The sequence below is a fragment of the Pristiophorus japonicus genome, chromosome 13 (assembly GCF_044704955.1).
Source record: "Pristiophorus japonicus isolate sPriJap1 chromosome 13, sPriJap1.hap1, whole genome shotgun sequence".
Classification (NCBI taxonomy): Eukaryota; Metazoa; Chordata; class Chondrichthyes; family Pristiophoridae; genus Pristiophorus; species Pristiophorus japonicus.
This window is the reverse complement of record NC_091989.1, coordinates 1,443,700-1,462,602: the sequence shown is the minus strand read 5'-3', so window position 1 is coordinate 1,462,602 and position 18,903 is coordinate 1,443,700. Positions and strand designations below refer to the sequence as shown.

Below are 18,903 nucleotides of genomic sequence, written 5' to 3'. Positions count from 1 at the left end.
ACCACCCGGAAAATGCGAGAACGTTGAAGGGGGCATTGGAAACATCGGCAGCAGTATGTCAGAGCTCAGAAAATCACAGCGATGTTAACAGACTTTACACTATAATATCGCCCCTGGAGCTCCCACGGAACGTCTGCTCTCCCTGTTGGTGACGGCGCCGGGCACTACGGCAGGTGAAAGGAGTGAAGTTCAGGATCACGGTGCTAACGTGGTATTGCACACTCATGATGTCACCAAGTGGGTGGCACTAGAGCGTGCAGCGCTAACTGATAGTGCCTGCCGTGACCTTCATCAGTGGTGCTAACAGCGCGGCGCACGGGCACTAACGGGCACCGATATATAACTGAATTTCTAGCCCAGAGATTTAAACACTTAACCAACCAGGAAGAAGAAAATTGACCAACAGACTGAAGAGTCGTGTCAACAGCAGACTGAACATACGTGACAGACAAATAATATTGCCAAAATAATTAATAAACAAAATCTGATGTTTGCGGAGACTGATGTCGTTTGGAAAATGTTCTGTAATTAAGATTGTAAGTGCATTGTAAACACATCATTAGGGAATAACATTTTGAGAAGTGTTCGACCTGTGATACGTACTTGTAAAGATCAAGACCTCCACCTGCTGGAACGTCTGTATTGTTCACAAGGAAAGCTGGGCTGGGTGTGACAGAGCGGGCAGCTCCAACACACTTCGTCAGCAGCATTTATTATATCAACAATGGCGTGATTAACAATTGTGGATATCATTTTATCACTAAATTGATTAGTAAAAATATTCAGCATTTATGACTAGTCACAGTTCTTGCATTGAGCAATGTTGCTCTTTCTCGCGGCTGATTTCCCCTCGCTGAGTAATGATTGGTGAGAAGGTAGACGTGACTGAACAGGGAGACATCTGGAACACAATGCAAAGGAATGACTGTTGATATTTGCACTTGAAGGCATGATTTTGGATGACATTCCCTCTGTGTTTTATCAGCAAAAGCCGCATTAGCAAATGCTTTAACGCCTATGTTAAAATAATGGAGAGAGGATTGTCATACGAACATGTTCATGAGATAATATCGTCAACAGTCATGTTTAGGTTTTAGTCTCCTCTTATTTTCCCTATTCGAGGACTTCTCTCATTTGGGTGAAAAAGTTCCCTCCCTATAATAAAGAAACTGACTAACGCCACCGTTAAAGGGCAATCTTGAGAAATTCTTTCAGTTTTGCTCCTGGTGGGAGAATGATGGAAGTTAAGTTTATTACCCACCATCAGACCTGTGAGTTTATTCTGCAAACAACAGGCAAGATATCAAAGTTTAAATGGAGCACTGTCAGAAGTAAAATTGTGTTAGTTGCTAATGTTGGTTCCCGAGCTATCTGACGGTAATCTTATTACTGGTGATTGAAACATTTGCATTAATAAACACTAATGGACTTAAATTGCACCCATGATTTGATTGTCAGTTCTGAAATTCCTCAAAAATAAGAGGATGAAAAAAAGCAAAGGGGACAAAATTGGCCCTTTTTATAGCCCCATTAGCGCCAGGGCAAGGGGGGCGCCACTGAACTGGGAAATTGGCCCTTTCCCTTTTTATAGCCCCGTTAGTGCCCGGGGGAGGGGGCGCTATTGAACCAGGAAATTGCCTGGGAGTTTGAGGAAGTGCTGCCATGTGTGTCTCAGGCCTCTTGAATATGTAAATTGGGGGCTTGATAATGGACCCTTTGACTGTAGGTAATTAATTCTTCAGCAGCCCCTGCGGACACCAATCAGCGGTAAGGTTTTGATTTTTTTTATAGAGAAACAGCTTGTTCTGCAGGCGGGAGTGGCAAGAATCCTCCCCCGGCTCCAGAGAAGTTGCGATTATGCACCTTCTATAGTAAAACCTATTATGAAAACCATCCAAATACCCATCACATTGTTAACATCACCATTGTCTAAAAGGATCCCACTTGTTTATTTTAATATGGTCTTCATTACCCCACTTCCTCAAACACCCACAGCAATATACTTTCTCTAATTTTGCTCTTATCACTTTTATACAACTTAATTCATTCCATTTCCTTGAATCCCCTTTAAACAGTGCGAACAAACATACAGAATATATGGTAAACTTTAGCCGGAGTTTGCAGTCAGCGGCGCTCACCATTCATTACGCTTACAGTTGTCCACATACTTTCCGTGGGCAACTTACTGCCATTGGGAGTCTGAAACAGCACGGCGCCCTTTACAGGGGATCTGGGACCTGTGTGAATGGGTCAAGCAACAGCATGGCTCTTCAACCAATCAGATTCAACAATCCTTACTGAGACACGCAGAGTCTAAACCAGGAAGTGTAAGTTAGAATATTTAATTCAATGTCAAATCATGTACAGGTAATGAAGTAAAGAGAGGGAAAGAAAGATGGGATTAAAAGAGAGATGAAAGAGACAGAAAGAGAAAAGAAAAATACATTATTTTAATTTTAAATTTTTTAAAATCTCCAACCAAATTAAAATTTGAAGGAATGAGTTGCCACACTTGTAAAAGTTGATTTCCAGGGCCAAAGAGGTTGTTTGGCAGTAATTAAGCCTTAACATGCTATTTAGAAAAACACTTACATGAGAATGGACAAGTCCTAACTTATAGTGGCATGTTTAGTGGGTATCTGGAGGGTGCGTACTGCAACTTCACACCCTTCATGTGTGTGAATGCTGAGTCTCTCCATGATGTACCGGTGTAGCAAAACTTGCGGAGGAGCAGGTTAACTCCTGATTTACACATTTAGCTGAGCAAGTTCGGATTCCGGAGGTTGCTGTCTGATTTACTCCTTTATAACGATGATAGCCTCCCTGTTACTCTTTCCACAAAGTCCGAGCTGTTATAATGTTGCCGTTTTTTTCAGTGATTCTAGGAGCTGGGATAATGGAGATCTCCGATTATAAAACACACCCACAGCCACCTGCCTGATGGAGGAGTCATCACTGCACACTCCAACACGGCACAGCAGTGGGGGTTCTGCACTCCAGTGGCACATCTTGGGAGATGGGCCATTAACTTTTATCATTGTAACTTCCTGGAAATGGAGGCATTAAACATTGCTTAGTTCGTTTAAATCTGCAGTGTGCCTTCAGTTGTCTAATACCTGGGTTTTACAATGTGTCTTATCCTGCTTCCATCGTATTTACTATTCACCACTAAAGATGAAAAAGAATATATTACCATTGTATGAGGGGCCACTTTTGATGAACCTGTATAAAACACTGGTTCAGCCCCAACTGGAGCATTGTGTCCAATTCTGGGCACCACACTTTAGGAAGGATGTGAAGGCCTTAGAGAGGGTGCAGAAAAGATCTACGAGAATGGTTCCAGGGATGAGGGACTTCAGTGACGGGGATAGACTGGAGAAGCTGGGGTTGTTCTCCTTGGAGCAGAGAAGGTTGAGAGGAGATTTGATCGAGGTGCTCAAAATCATGAGGGATCTGGACAGAGTAGATCGAGAGAAACTGTTCCCATTGGTGGAAGGGAGTTGGATAAGTACCTGAAGAAAAATCATTCACAGGGCTGCGGGGAGTGGGACTGGCTGAGGTGCTCTTGCAGAGAGCCAGCACAGGCTTGACGGGCCGAATGGCCTCCTTCTGTGCTGTAACTGTTCTATGATTCTACGACTTTAGAGACTTTTGTCAGTATTGGTAAACTGCGGAAGCATAACACTTTTTGTCAGTACTTTCTTTACTACATTTAGTGATAAAGTGAAATTATTTATTTCATAAGAACATAAGTATATAAGAAATAGGAGCAGAAGTCGGCCATTTGGCACCTCGAGCCTTCTCCGCCATTCAATAAGATCATGGCTGATCTGATCATAGACTCAGCTCCACTTCCCCGCCCGCTCCCCATAACCCTTTACTCCCTTATCGCTCAAAAATCTGTCTATCTCCGCCTTAAATATATTCAATGACCCAGCCTCCACAGCTCTCTGGGGCAGATAATTCCACAGATTTACAACCCTCTGAGAGAAGAAATTCCTCCTCATCTCAGTTTTAAATGGGTGGCCCTTTATTCTAAGACTATGTCCCCTAGTTTTAGTTTCCCCTATGAGTGGAAATATCCTCTGCATCCACCTTGTCGAGCCCCCTCATTATCTTATATCTTTTGATAAGATCACTTCTCATTCTTCTGAACGCCAATGAGTAGAGGCCCAACCTACCCAATCTTCATAAGTCAACCTCCTCATCTCCGGAATCAACCTAGTGAACCTTCTCTGAACAGCCTGCAATGCAAGTATATCCTTTCTTAAATACCGAGACCAAAACTGTACGCAGTACTCCAGGTGTGGCCTCACCAATACCCTGTACAGTTGAAGCAGGACTTCTCTGCTTTTATACTCTATCTCCCTTGCAATAAAGGCCAACATTCCATTTGCCTTCCTGATTACTTGCTGTACCTGCATACTAACGTTTTGTGTTTCATGCACAAGGACCCCTAGGTCCCTCTGTACTGCAGCACTTTGCAATTTTTCTCCATTTAAATTATAATTTGCTTTTCTATTTTTTCTGCCAAAGTGGATAACTTCACATTTTCCCACATTATACTCCATCTGCCAAATTTTTGCCCACTCACTTAGCCTGTCTATATCCCTTTGCAGATGTTGTGTGTCCTCCTCACAACTTGCTTTCCCACCCATCTTTGTATCATCAGCAAACTTGGCTACATTACACTCGGTCCCTTCATCCAAGTCATTAATATAGATTGCAAATAGTTGAGGACCCAGCACCGATCCCTGCGGCACCCCACTAGTTACTGTTTGCCCAGGGAAAATGACCCATTTATCCCGACTCTCTGTTTTCTGTTGGTTAGTCAATCCTCTGCCCTTGCTAATATATTGCCCCCAACCCCGTGAACTTTTATCTTGTGCAACAATCTTTTATGTGGCACCTTATCGAATGACTTCTGGAAATCGAATAACACCATATCCGCTGGTTCCCCCTTATCCACCCTGGTCGTTACATCCTCAAAGAACTCCAGCAAATTTGTCAAACATGATTTCCCTTTCATAAAACTATGCTGACTCTGCTTGATTGAATTATGCTTTTCTAAATGTCCCACTACTGCTTCCTTAATAATGGACTCCTGCATTTTTATAACAACAGATGTTAAGCTAACTGGTCTATAGTTTCCTGCTTTTTGTCTGCCTCCTTTTTTTAAATAGAGCCATTACATTTGCGGTTTTCCAATCCGCTGGGACTGCGCCAGAATCCAGGGAATTTTGGCAGATTACAACCAATGCATCCACTATCTCTGCAGACACTTCTTTTAAAACCCTGGGATGTAAGCCATCAATTTCCTATTTGGGTTTTGCATTCCGAAGCGCATTTGGAATGAATCTTTTCTTGCTTCCTGTTAAAAGAGCAGCCCCATAATCCCCAAACCTATCGATGGGAAGCCATTCTTCATTGAAATCTGTGCGGAAAGATGGCCAGATTGGAGCAACTATGGGCTGGAGGCAAACTCATCCCAATGGTACTACAAAACACAGTGACTTACCATAGAAGCGATAAGCGTTGGAGGACGAGAGTAAGATTAGTATTAGTGAATAAAATCAGGCCCATTTTCTCTTGGTATACTGCACCTTTATATCTAGAATCATAGAACGGTTACAGAACAGTAGGAGGCTATTCGGCCCGTCGAACCCGTGCTGGCTTTCTGCAAGAGCACCTCAGTCAGTCCCACTCCCCCGCCCTTTCCCTGTAGTCCTGCAATTTATTTGTCCTTCAGGTACTTATCCAACTCCCTTTTGAAAGCCACGATTGAGTCTGCCTCCACCACCCTCTCAGGCAGCGCATTCCAGATCCTAACCACTCGCTGCGTAAAAAAGTTTTACCTGAAATACCTAAAACATTTCGTCATCTGTATCTATCACTATAACCTTCTTGAACAGATATTTATCAACTCTGTTTTGAAAGAGTTCATTATCAGTACAGCTTTAACTATTTTTTTCTGGTTTATTCCTCATATCCATTACTCTGTGGAGAAAAGTTATTTTAGTCTCTAGTCTTGCCTGAGACTCATTAATTTTATATTCGTGTATTGCAGTTATGTGCTCAAATTCTAAGTTAAATAACCAGCTTACACCCACATTATTATAAATCGATTGTGGAGTGATTAATCAAATGGATCATATTTTAAGACATCTTATAATTGTGACAGGAATGTTGAAGGAGTGACGGCCACAATAGACTCTGCAAAGGCTTGGGTATTGGTCTTATGAATTCCATCACAAAAATATTCAATTCTTCAAGTTCCTTTTTCCAAAAATCAGTTAGCAAGCTTCAAAAAAGAAGGAAAGGATGAATAATTGTATTTCTGAAGATCTCAAAGTTGACTAGAAACTAACTGAGAAAATATAAAACTCACTCACGAGATTTTCTGTATAATGAAATCAAAAGCGGATCCTGAGGCTGCATGTGGAAGCCTGACATTATCAAATACTATTCCTCTTTATTGTTTATAATGTATATCGATTTGCAGATTATTGCGTACACTGGGATTTCCCCAACAGTCCAAGAGATTTTCAGCAAAAGTTTACTTTTTATAATTGCAACTTTGAACATTTCCATCAGGCTGATATTTGATACAGAGAGTGAACCTGCACAACATTACTAAACATCTCAGTCAATAACATAGCAACAACGCTTTGACAGTGATATTTCAGTTCCTCAATCTTCCGTGCTTGTGCCTGAGCCATCACATGAAGGTAACTCCGTGATGCTGTGTTAGCAAAACAAGTGTTGTCCCAAGGAATAGGTGACAAGGTCTTTATAGGATCACTCAGCAACAAAGCTTAGTTTTGGGTCTACAACGTTACCCAACTGTTTGTTTAAGAAACCCATACATTGCTTCTTTTTCATTCCTTCTTGGGATGTGGGTGTCGCTGGCAAGGCCAACATTTATTACCTAACCCCGGCTGCCCTCGAGAAGGAGGTGCTGGATCTTCTTCTTGAACCGCTGCAGTCCGTGAGGTGAAGGAACTCCCACAATTCTGTAAAGGGAGGGAGTTCCAGGATTTTGGCCCAGTGATGATGAAAGAATGGCCGATATATTTCCAAGTCAGGATGGTGTGTGACTGGGAGGGGAACGTGGAGGTGGTGGTGTTCCCATGCGCCTGCTGCCCTTGTCCTTCCAGACGATAGAGGTCGTGGGCTTGGGAGGAGCTGTCGAAGAAGCCTTGGCGAGTTGCTGCAGTGCATCTTGTAGATGGTACACACTGCAGCCACGGTGCGCCGGTGGTGGAGGGAGTGAATGTTGAAGGTGGTGGATGAGGGGCCGATCGAGCGGCTGCTTTGTCCTGGATGGTGTCGCGCTTCTTGAGTGTTGTTGGAGCTGCACTCATGCAGGCAAGTGGAGAGTATTCCATCACACTCCTGACTTGTGCCTTGTAGATGGAAAAGCTTTGGGGAGTCAGGAGTTGAGACACTCACCGCAGAATACCCAGCCTCTGGCCTGCTCTTTTAGCCACAGTGTTTATGTGGCTGGTCCAGTTAAGTGTCTGGTCAATGGTGACTCCCAGGATGTTGATGGTGGAGGATTCGGCGATGGGAATCACATTGAATGTCATGGGGCGGTGGTTAGACTCTCTGGAGATGATCATTACCTTGCTGGTGGTGGTAAGTGCCCTGTACAGATCGCTTGGAAGAACTAAATGATAACAAATTCTAAATGAATCCTGAGAAAGTTGTGAGGTTATACTATAATAAATATATCTGTTGTTATCAGCTCAAATTTAAATAATCTTAAAATAAATAAAAATGAAGAGAAAGGTCACATAGGTCGGCAGGTTTAATTTTGTGAGAACAGTTATGAGGCTGTAGGAAATGGACATTTCACAGAATGAAGTGATTTCCGTGAGTCACACAAAATTTGTTTTGCTGAATCTTTCAGCTTAATTGAAAATATTGTCATAGAATCATAAAAATGTCAGTGCGGAAGTCAGTCCGACTTTCGGCCAAACCGGAATGACCACTGTACCCGCTCAATCGACTCGATGGGAAGCCCAAACCCGCGAGCCTGGTTAGAATACAGCTGGTGAGCTGTGCACCCACATTGTGCCCACCTGTGGCTCCGTGAGGGAGCTGAGCTATGGGTCAGCAGTGAGAAGGGCACAGGGAGGAGTCAAGCCAGTGACCCATACTGGGCCTGTTCCGTCTAAACTCACAATACCTCCCCCCAAAAATGTTCCAGGCCATTTCTGGAACAGTCCCTTTTTAGGAGCCCTGGTTCGGCTTCTCATCACTTGGTACAAAGTGCAAGCAGGGTCCAACAACTGGCGTGTGACTCCAATTTGCCGATGCAAGCAGCTGTTTTGGATGGGAGTGATGCTCCCTGTTTACAAGCCCGCCTGGAACTCTCATTCCCAGGACCTTGGGCATCCATGGGGATGCTGCGGTTGCTCAGCTATTTTCAATGATAAATAGGGCAGTCAGCAGTTGGAAATCACCCTCTTATTGCAATGCAGTTGCTGGCTTCATATTGCAGCCATCGACCCGAATCCCACATCTTTGCTCTTGCTTCATACTTTAGTAACTCCCCATCACCGAGCGTTTGTCTAATTCTCGCTGTAGTGCTTGACTATTTCAGTGTCAATTGCTATTTCTGGTAATTGCTATTTGTGGTGCAGGCTCAAAGGGCCGAATGGCCTACTCCTGCACCTATTTTCTATGTAATAAACACTTGCAGGAGAGATATTTTTTTGACCTGTCTTTTGTGATATGTACCATTTATTCAGTACATTTTCCCCTTCATCAACGGGGAGGGCCAAGCTGTCAACACTGCTGGTCCCTACCTGGAGCGAGGTACCGGGGCAGTCACATGGAGCACCGGACTGCCATATCGCGGCACGCACCCCGCGATCCATGACACAATGTGCCGCAACCGGCATGTCGGCCGATTTAGCGTCCTGTCAGCGGCCGGCTGACATCTACACCGGGCACAGATTCAGGGGGCGCTCATGAATTTTTGCTCCAGGAGAAACCAGACCACTGCGCACGTTGATGATATCGTCATCGCCGATGCAGCGGAGCAGGGCGCTACCGGTTACCGCCATCGCTAAACTGCCGTAGAATTTAGCGGGAGTCGCTAGCAGCCCCGCGGCAGGTGAATATCTGTTTGCGCCCTGTTTGTGCCACCCTTGCATGTTAACTTTCAGTGATTGGTGTACAAGGACACCCAGGTCCCTCTGAACACCAACATTTCCCAATCTCTCACCATTTAAAAAATACTCTGCTTTTCTATTTTTCTGATCAAAATGGATAATTTCACATTTCTCCAAATTATATTCCATTTGCCATGTTCTTGCCCACTCACTTAGCCTGTTTATATCCCCATGGCCAAGGTTAGTGGGAAACTAGAAGATTGGGAAAACTTTAAACAACAGCAAAGAATGACTAAGAAAGCAATAAAGAAAGGAAAGATAGATTACGAAAGTAAACTTGCGCAAAACATAAAAACAGATAGTAAAAGCTTTTACAGATATATAAAACGGAAAAGAGTGACTAAAATAAATGTTGGTCCCTTAGAAGATGAGAAGGGGGATTTAATAATGGGAAATGTGGAAATGGCTGTGACCTTAAACAATTATTTTGCTTCGGTCTTCACAGTGGAAGACACAAAAACCATGCCAAAAATTGATGGTCACAGGAATGTGGGAAGGGAGGACCTTGAGACAATCACTATCACTAGGGGGATAGTGCTGGACAGGCTAATGGGAATCAAGGTAGACAAGTCCCCTGGTCCTGATGAAATGCATCCCAGGGTATTAAAGAGATGGCGGAAGTTATAGCAGATGCATTCGTTATAATCTACCAAAATTCTCTGGACTCTGGGGAGGTACCAGCGGATTGGAAAGCAGCTAATGTAACGACTCTGTTTAAAAAAAGGGGGCAGACAAAAGGCAGGTAACTATAGGCCGGTTAGTTTAACATCTGTAGTGGGGAAAATGCTTGAAACTATCATTAAGGAAGAAATAGCAAGACATCTAGATAGGAATGGTGCAATCAAGCAGACGCAACATGGATTCATGAAGGGGAAATCATGTTTAACTAATTTACTGGAATTCTTTGAGGATATAACGAGCATGGTGGATAGAGGTGTACCGATGGATGTGGTGTATTTAGATTTCCAAAAGGCATTCGATAAGGTGCCACACAAAAGGTTACTGCAGAAGATAAAGGTACACGGAGTCAGAGGAAATGTATTAGTATGGATAGAGAATTGGCTGGCTAACAGAAAGCAGATAGTCGGGATAAATGGGTCCTTTTCGGGTTGGAAATCGGTGGTTAGTGGTGTGCCACAGGGATCGGTGCTGGGACCACAACTGTTTACAATATACATAGATGACCTGGAAGAGGGGACAGAGTGTAGTGCAACAAAATTTGCAGATGACACAAAGATTAGTGGGAAAGCGGGTTTTGTAGAGGACACAGAGAGGCTGCAAAGAGATTTAGATAGGTTAAGCGAATGGGCTAAGGTTTGGCAGATGGAATACAATGTCGGAAAGTGTGAGGTCATCCACCTTGGGAAAAGAAACAGCAAAAGGGAATATTATTTGAATGGGGAGAAATTACAACATGCTACGGTGCAGAGGGACCTGGGGGTCCTTGTGCATGAATTCCAAAAAGTTAGTTTGCAGGTGCAGCAGGTAATCAGGAAGGTGAATGGAATGTTGGCCTTCATTGCGAGAGGGATGGAGTACAAAAGCAAGGAGGTCCTGCTGCAACTGTACAGGGTATTGGTGAGGCCGCACCTGGAGTACTGTGTGCAGTTTTGGTCACCTTACTTAAGGAAGGATATACTAGCTTTGGAGGGGGTTCAGAGACAATTCACGAGGCTGATTCCGGAGATGAGGGGGTTACCTTATGATGATAGATTGAGTAGACTGGGTCTTTACTCGTTGGAGTTCAGAAGGATGAGTGGTGATCTTATAGAAACATTTAAAATAATGAAAGGGATAGACAAGATAGAGGCAGAGAGGTTGTTTCCACTGGTCGGGGAGACTAGAACTAGGGGGCACAGCCTCAAAATATGGGGGAGCCAATTTAAAACCGAGTTGAGAAGGAATTTCTTCTCCCAGAGGGTTGTGAATCTGTGGAATTCTCTGCCCAAGGAAGCAGTTGAGGCTAGCTCATTGAATGTATTCAAGTCACAGAGAGATAGATTTTTAACCAATAAGGGAATTAAGGGTTACGGGGAGCGGGCGGGTAAGTGGAGCTGAGTCCACGGCCAGATCAGCCATGATCTTGATGAATGGCGGAGCAGGCTCGAGGGGCTAGATGGCCTACTCCTGTTCCTAATTCTTATGTTCTTATGAATTATGAAGAAACCCCTTTCTGCTAAATTAATGGCCCTGAAATCCCGGTCCTCTATTCCCCGCGGGCGCTCGACAGAAAACAGTTAAAAAGATGCGCATCTACCTGTTCCTGCTGCACCTGCCAGCGATCCTGGTCCTGAGGCCCACTCTCCCTGTGCATCGCACCACGTCAGGACGGACATTAGCTGGACTGGAGTCACATGGCACTAGGAAGCTAATTCAGGTACAGTATTTTCTCATTCATAATAATGGGAACTCTGTAAATAGGAATTCTCATTGTTATGATTGAGAAACAGCAACCCCCCCCAACATCCAAGCACCAATAATAAAATAGAAAAATATCATCACATATTTAACATTAATTTAAATTAAAGTTAATAAATGTCTTAGAAAAACTATATATTTTTCCGATTTTTAAAAAAAGTTTTTTAATTATGGTTTAAAATAAACTTATCTTAGTGGGCAGGGTTTTTAACATTAAAATATGTTTTTAAATTTTATTTTTATATGTTTTTGTATGTTTTAAAACTCTTACGCTGGTAAAAGTACGCTATGTGCCTGCTTTTACCAGGCGCAAGTGTTTTCAGGACATTCGCTGGGCAAGAGATGGTTAAATACCACAATCTTGCCCATGCGAATGTCCTGGCTGTGGGGATACGGAGGAGCTTGACAGATCGGAAAAGCCGTTTTTTGGCGCATGTGCATTGTGTGCCGAAAACGGGCTTTTGTGATGCTTTCTCGGGTCTGTACACTCCCCGTACACACCGCGTACACACTCCGAACACACCACTTACACACCCCGTACACACCCCGTACATTCCCCGTACACACCCCGTACACACCCCGTACACTCCCCGTACACACCCCGTACACACTCCGAACACACCCCGTACACACCCCGTACACTCCCCGTACACACTCCGAACACACCACTTACACACCCCGTACACACCCCGTACACACCCCGTACACACCCCGTACACTCCCCGTACACTCCGCGTACACACCGCGTACACACCCCGTACACTCCCCGTACACTCCCCGTACACACCCCGTACACACCCCGTACACACCCCGTACACACCCCGTACACACCCCGTACACACCTCGTACACACCCCGTACAGTCCCGGGGAGGCCGGAATTTCAGGGCCAATAAGTAAATTACTTGGGGATCTCAGTAGAATTTTAAGTGAGAAACAGACAGCTTTTGATTGAATTCACGCAGACGATGAGAGCGTGGACTATTGCACCACCATTGGTGCTAATGGTCAGCGAGCAGCGAGCCCCTCTGGCACAGCTACCAGTTCCAAACCCCCAACTCCCAGCAAGTCAAGCATTTCACTTTGAGACGCTTTGAGATCAGTTTCAGAATGCTTGAATTCAAATTCAGGAGAAAGCACTCCATCCAAAACAACACACAGGAAACAAAAAAAAAATTATATTACATAAAATTTGCAGCACAGAAAGAGGCCATTGGGCCCGACCGCTCTCCGCCCGTGTTTCTGCTCCTCCTAACCCACTGCTACTAACCCTGTAAAAATATTCCTCTCAAACAGAAGCAAGACCATTAGCCGGAAGTGGATTACATACCATTGTCCCTGCAACATAAAGTCGACAGATTTTCATTTGATCAGAATGGTGCTGGGCCCATGAGTCAATGTACAGTTTCTCTTATTAGTCAGATATTTAACATATTGTGCATTAATATGTAGTTGTTACATTGCATGGGCACAAACTATGTATTATCTACTCAGAGAGAGAAAAAATGCTAACATTTCAGGTCAATGACCTTCCATCGCAACAGTTCTGACGAAGGTGCGTCTGTCCTCCCAGGGTATTTGAAGGATCTTGTGGAGGCATCATTGGTGGTATATCTCCAGCGACTTGAGGTGTCTACTGTACATGGTCCATGTCTCTGAGCCATACAGGAGGGTGGATATTACTACAGCCCAGTAGACTATGAGCTTGGTGGCTGATTTGAGGACCTGGTCTTCGAACACTCCTTTCCTCAGGTGGCCGAAGATTGCACTGGTGCACTGGAGGCGGTGTTGAATCTCATCGTCAATGTCGGCTCTTGTTGATAACAGGCTCCTGAGGTATGGGAAATAGTCCACGTTGTCCAGGGCCGTGCCGTGGATCTTGATGACTGTGCTGTGCGGTGAGGACAGGCTGGTGGAGGACCTTGTCTTACGGATGTTTAGCGTAAGGCCTATGCTTTCATACACCTCAGTAAATATGTTGACTATGACTTGGAGTTCAGCCTCTGTATGTGCGCAGACGCAGGTGTCGACGACAGAGGTTGGGGTGTTCTTGGACCTGGCCTGGAGACGGCACAGGTTGGACAGGTTCCCACTGGTTCTGTAGTTTAGCTGCACTCCAGCGGGGAGCTTGTTGAGTGTGAGGTGGAGCAAGGCAGCGAGGGAGATTGAGAACCGACCAGGCTAACATCCCCAGCATTGAAGCAGTGACCGCACTTGATCAGCTGGGCAGGCCACATTGTCCGCACTCCCAAAGCAAGCGCTCGACTCAGAACTCCTTCACAACAAACGAGCCAAAGGTGGGCAGAGGAAACATTTCAAGGGCACCCTCAAAGCCTCCTTGATAAAGTGCAACATCCCCACCAACATCTGGGAATCCCTGGCCAAAGACCGCCCTAAGTGGAGGAAGTGCATCCGGGAGGGTGCTGAGCACCTCGAGTCTCATCGCCGAGAGCATACAGAAAACAAGCGCAGGCAGCGGAAGGAGCGTGCGGCAAACCAGACTCCCCACCCTCCCTTTCCCTCAACGACTATCTGTTCCACCTGTGACAGGGACTGAGGCTCTCGTATTGGGCTGTTCAGTTACCTAAGAACTCATTTTTGAAGTGGAAGCAAGTCTTCCTCGATCCCAAGGGACTGCCTATGATGATGATGACCTGACGACGGGTCACCGACCTGAAACGTTAACCCTTTCTCTCTCCACAGATGCTGCCTGACCCGCTGAGTGTTTCCAGTATTTTCTGTTTCCATTTCAGATTTCCAACACCAACAGTGTTTTGCTTTGCCGTTATTTATTAGGAGGAAATCACTCAAATTGAATTTAGGTAAACACTGTGAGAACTCATTGGATTGGTCTTACAATCCTTTGGCTTCGCGAAGGATGCAGTATAACTACAATCATTGCACAGCGCTTCAATGGATCCCCTGAAAACATTCTCAGCTTTAATTTTAATCCTTTTAATGTGAAGAGATAATCAATTCCACATTGTCTCTCTCTTAACTTTAGAATTCAGCAGAGGAGGACAAAGGATTTAATTAGGACGGGGAAAATAGAGTATGAGAGGAAGCTTGCTGGGAACATAAGCTTCTATAGATATGTGAAGAGAAAAAGATTAGTGAAGACAAATGCAGTCAGATTCGGGTGAATTTATAATGGGGAACAAAGAAATGGCAGACCAGTTGAACAAATACTTTGGTTTTGTCTTCACTAAGGAAAACACAAATAACCTTCTGGAAATACTAGCGGGCCGAAGGTCTAGCGAGAAGGAGGAACTGAAGGAAATCCTTAATAGCCAAGAAATTGTGTTAAGGAAATTGATTGGATTGAAGGCCGATAGATCCCCAGGGCCTGATAGTCTGCATCCCAGAGTACTTAAGGAAGTGGCCTAGAAATAGTGGATGCATTGGTGATCGTTTTCTAACAGTCTATCGACTCTGGATCAGTTCCTATGGACTGGAGGGTAGCTAATGTAACACCACTTTTTAAAAAAGGACAGAGTGAGAAAACAGGAAATTATAGATCAGTTAGCCTGACTGATCTATAATTCCCTGTTTTGTAGTGGGGAAAATGTTGGAATTAATTATTAAAGATGAAATAGCAGCGCATTTGGAAAGCAGTGACAGGATCGATCCAAGCCAGCATGGATTTCTGAAAGCGAAATCATGCTTGACAAATCTTTAGAATTTTTTAAAGATGTAACTAGTAGAGTGGACAAGGGAGAACCAGTGGATGTGGTGTGTTTGGACTTTCAAAAGACTTTTGACAAGGTCCCACACAAGAGATTGGTGTGCAAAATTAAAGCACATGGTATTGGGAGTAATGTACTGACGTGGATAGAGAACTGGTTGGCAGACAGGAAGCAGAGAGTCGGGATAAACGGTTCCTTTTCAGAATGGCAGGCAGTAACTAGTGGGGTGCCACAGGGCTCAGTGCTGGGACCCCAGCTATTTACAATATACATTAATGATTTAGATGAAGGAATTGAGTGTAATATCGTCAAATTTGCAGATGACACTAAGCTGGGTGGCGGTGTGAGCTGTGAGGAGGATGCTAAGAGGCTGCAGGGTGATTTGGACAGGTTAAGTGAGTGGGCAAATGCATGGCAGATGCAGTATAATGTGGATAAATGTGAGGTTATCCACTTTGGGGGCAAAAACAGAAAGGCAGAATATTATCTGAATGGAAGCAGATTAGGAAAAGGAGAGGTCCAACGAGACCTGGGTGTCATGGTACATCAGTCATTGAAGGTTGGCATGCAGGTACAGCAGGCGGTGAAGAAGGCAAATGGCATATTGGCCTTCATAGCTTGGAGATTTGAGTATAGGAGCAAGGAAGTCTTGCTGCAGCTGTACAGGGCCTTGGTGAGGTCTCACCTGGAATACTGTGTTCAGTTTTGGTCTCCTAATCTGAGGAAGGAATTTCTTGCTATTGAGGGAGTGCAGCGAAGGTTTACCAGACTGATGTCCGGGATGGCTGGACTGACATATGAGAGGAGACTAGATTGACTGGGCCTGTATCCACTGGAGTTTAGAAGAATGAGAGGGGATCTCATAGAAACATATAAAATTCTGATGGGACTGGACAGGTTAGATGCAGGAAGAATGTTCCCGATGTTGGGGAAGTCCAGAACCAGGGGTCACAGTCAAAGGATAAGGGGTAAGCCATTTAGGACCGAGATGAGGAGAAACTTCTTCACTCAGAGAGTTGTTAACCTGTGGAATTCCCTGCCGCAAAGAGTTGTTGATGCCAGTTCATTGGATATATTCAAGAGGGAGTTCGATGTGGCCCTTACGGCTAAAGAGATCAAGGGTATGGAGAGAAAGCAGGAAAGGGGTACTGAGATGAATGATCAGCCATGATCTTATTGAATGGTGGTGCAGGCTCGAAGGGCCCAATGACCTACTCCTGCACCTATTTTCTATGTTTCTATGTTAATCAGCATTATGTGCAGGTAATAGTATCATTTTTTCCTTTTCCACAGGGTAGGCTGGAACAATTAATCGTGATACCAATGACATGTGGAAACAATGAGCAGATACATATCAATGCAATTGTTGGAAATCTGAAACAAAAACAGAAAATATTTAACAAATACAGCCATGGAGAGAACGGAAACAGGACATTTCAAGATGAACCATTCTTCAGGCCTGCAATTTAAAAAGGGAAGCTGTACAAGTACATGAGGGGGAAAGGAATTGAAGGATATGGTGATGGGGTGAGATGAAGAGGGGTGGGAGGAGGCTGGTGTGGAGCATAGACACTGGCACGGAGCATTTGGGCCAAATGGCCTGTTTCTGTGCTGTAATATCCAATGTCATTCTGCTGTGAAAAAGCTATCGGGCTGGATTCTCGGCCTGTTTCCGCCTGAGGGACGGTAATGGTGGCACAAAACATACAGCACCCCGCCGGGACATTTGGTGCGAGGTTTGCAGGGCGTGAAGCAGTAGTGCCCGGGTGAGGCGAGCCAGTGTGCAACGCCCCTGGACACTGTCTCGATATTTGGTTTGTGCCCGATCTGCAGCGCCCTAGTGGGACCGCCTGGGAAACGGGCGGCCTGAGCTGTACCGGCTGCGCTGAGGGGAGTAATCTCGACCTCAGGTAAGTGTGAGTGTTTTGTATTTTGTTATTTTTGTGATTTATGTGGATGTGGTGTTAAAAGTTTTGGAGATGCTTTTGATGTTTTTTTTCAGATTTCATTTTCCCTCGGAAGCCTCTGTCCGTGTGCTCCGAGGCCGGCTGTTTAGCTTGGGATTTCCCCATGCTCAGCCGGCCTAGCGCCCTGAGAGCGGTGTGGAATACCTCCCTCAGTGCCCCGCCCCACACTCAGGACACAGCTGGTGAATTTTGCGGCTGGAGACGCAAATCATTTCCCGGCGCGAACTTTACTGCCCCGCCTGGGCTAATGTCGCAACAGAGACACGGCCGAATTACCACCCCAGGCATTTTAGTAGATTGAGGAGCGAGGACACACAGCACAAAGCACAAACAGATACTCCAGTCACGGAGAAGGTTGACTGACTCGGAGACACTCTGGAAGACAAAAGAACTCACAATTAGCTGGGACGGTGAGAGGCTGACCCAAGTGAGAGAATGGGTAAAATCAGCAGAAAGAAAAGAAAGTTTGCAGATCCTGTGAAATGTGAACTGCTGGAAACATTGGGTACATCACTCCTGCAAATGGAAAAAAATAAAATGAACCTTTTCCAAATACTGTAGCTTGTGTAAGCAGTTCAATTTATTCCAGGCAATAAAACTGTTCATTTATCTTGCTCCCCCATTTAGCAATACCCGTCTCTATTGATTTAAATGACAGGAATGGATTTGTCTCTGACAAAGTTTCTTGTAAAGGATTATTCCATTTGTTATTTTAATTGTACTTCTAAATTATATCCCAATTAATTTCTGTCGACTTAAAGGTTCCCAAAAGTACTTGCAAAGCATTCTTTAGTGAAATCCTTTGCAATTAATCGAATAGAATAAAAGAAATGGATAAGGTTTTCTCTCGCAATCTAAACATTATGATAGGCCCCTTGTTATTAAACAGCACCAATATCTCCTCTTCCATTCTGGATATCCAACCGTACAAAATCAGGGTTTCCATTTCAATGAACCTGTATCTGTCTCTGTGACAGATAACAGCTGTTTATTTGACAGAAACTGACTCCGTGGGGTTTTGTTATTGTGATCATGGGTACTGACATTTTGAACATGTACAATTCTATTGCTGGCTTATTAACAGTAACAGTTTCAGGCAGGAGAAGACTTCGGGTCCATCAAGCCCCTCTATCCACAATTACTTGGTGTATTTCTTACAATCCTGTTTGTTGACAAGAACCTGTCTAGTTCTTTATTGAAGCCTATGAATGTATCTTGTTTCACTACCTGTACTGACGATCTCGCCCACATATTTATCACCCTTTCAGTTAAAAAACAATTAGTCCTGTTTTATTTTGTTATCCTTAATTTATAAATTGTGCCTAAGTATTGTATATGGCAGCAAAGCTTATTTGGACCCAATTTGCCCCAAACTTTCATAATTTTAAACTCCTCTATCATATCCCTTCTCAGTCTTCTGTTTCCAAGGGAGGAAAGACCCAGCTAGGCAGCTTTTCCTCACACATTATCCCTCAAGTTCTCAGAGTCACCATGTAGTCCTTCTCTGCATACCTCCAAAATCTGAATATCCTTTTAGAAAACTACACGCAGTCATTAGATGTGGTCTCACCAATGCCAAATACAGATTTACAATGACCTCCCTGGATTTATATGTTGTGTCCCTTGCTATGCATCCCAATATTTTGTTTGCT

The 18,903-nt window shown here is 44.4% G+C and overlaps 1 long non-coding RNA gene across 1 annotated transcript in view; it reads right to left on the bottom strand.

Annotated features, from left to right (window-relative positions):
* Window positions 1–7,557: 7,557 nt before the first annotated feature.
* The window catches only part of LOC139277934 (uncharacterized), an 88,660-nt gene continuing 77,314 nt past the window's right edge, over window positions 7,558–18,903 (bottom strand). The window contains exon 3 of the long non-coding RNA XR_011596179.1: window positions 7,558–7,669. This is a non-coding gene — a long non-coding RNA (uncharacterized lncRNA). The remainder of the gene's footprint in view (window positions 7,670–18,903) is intronic.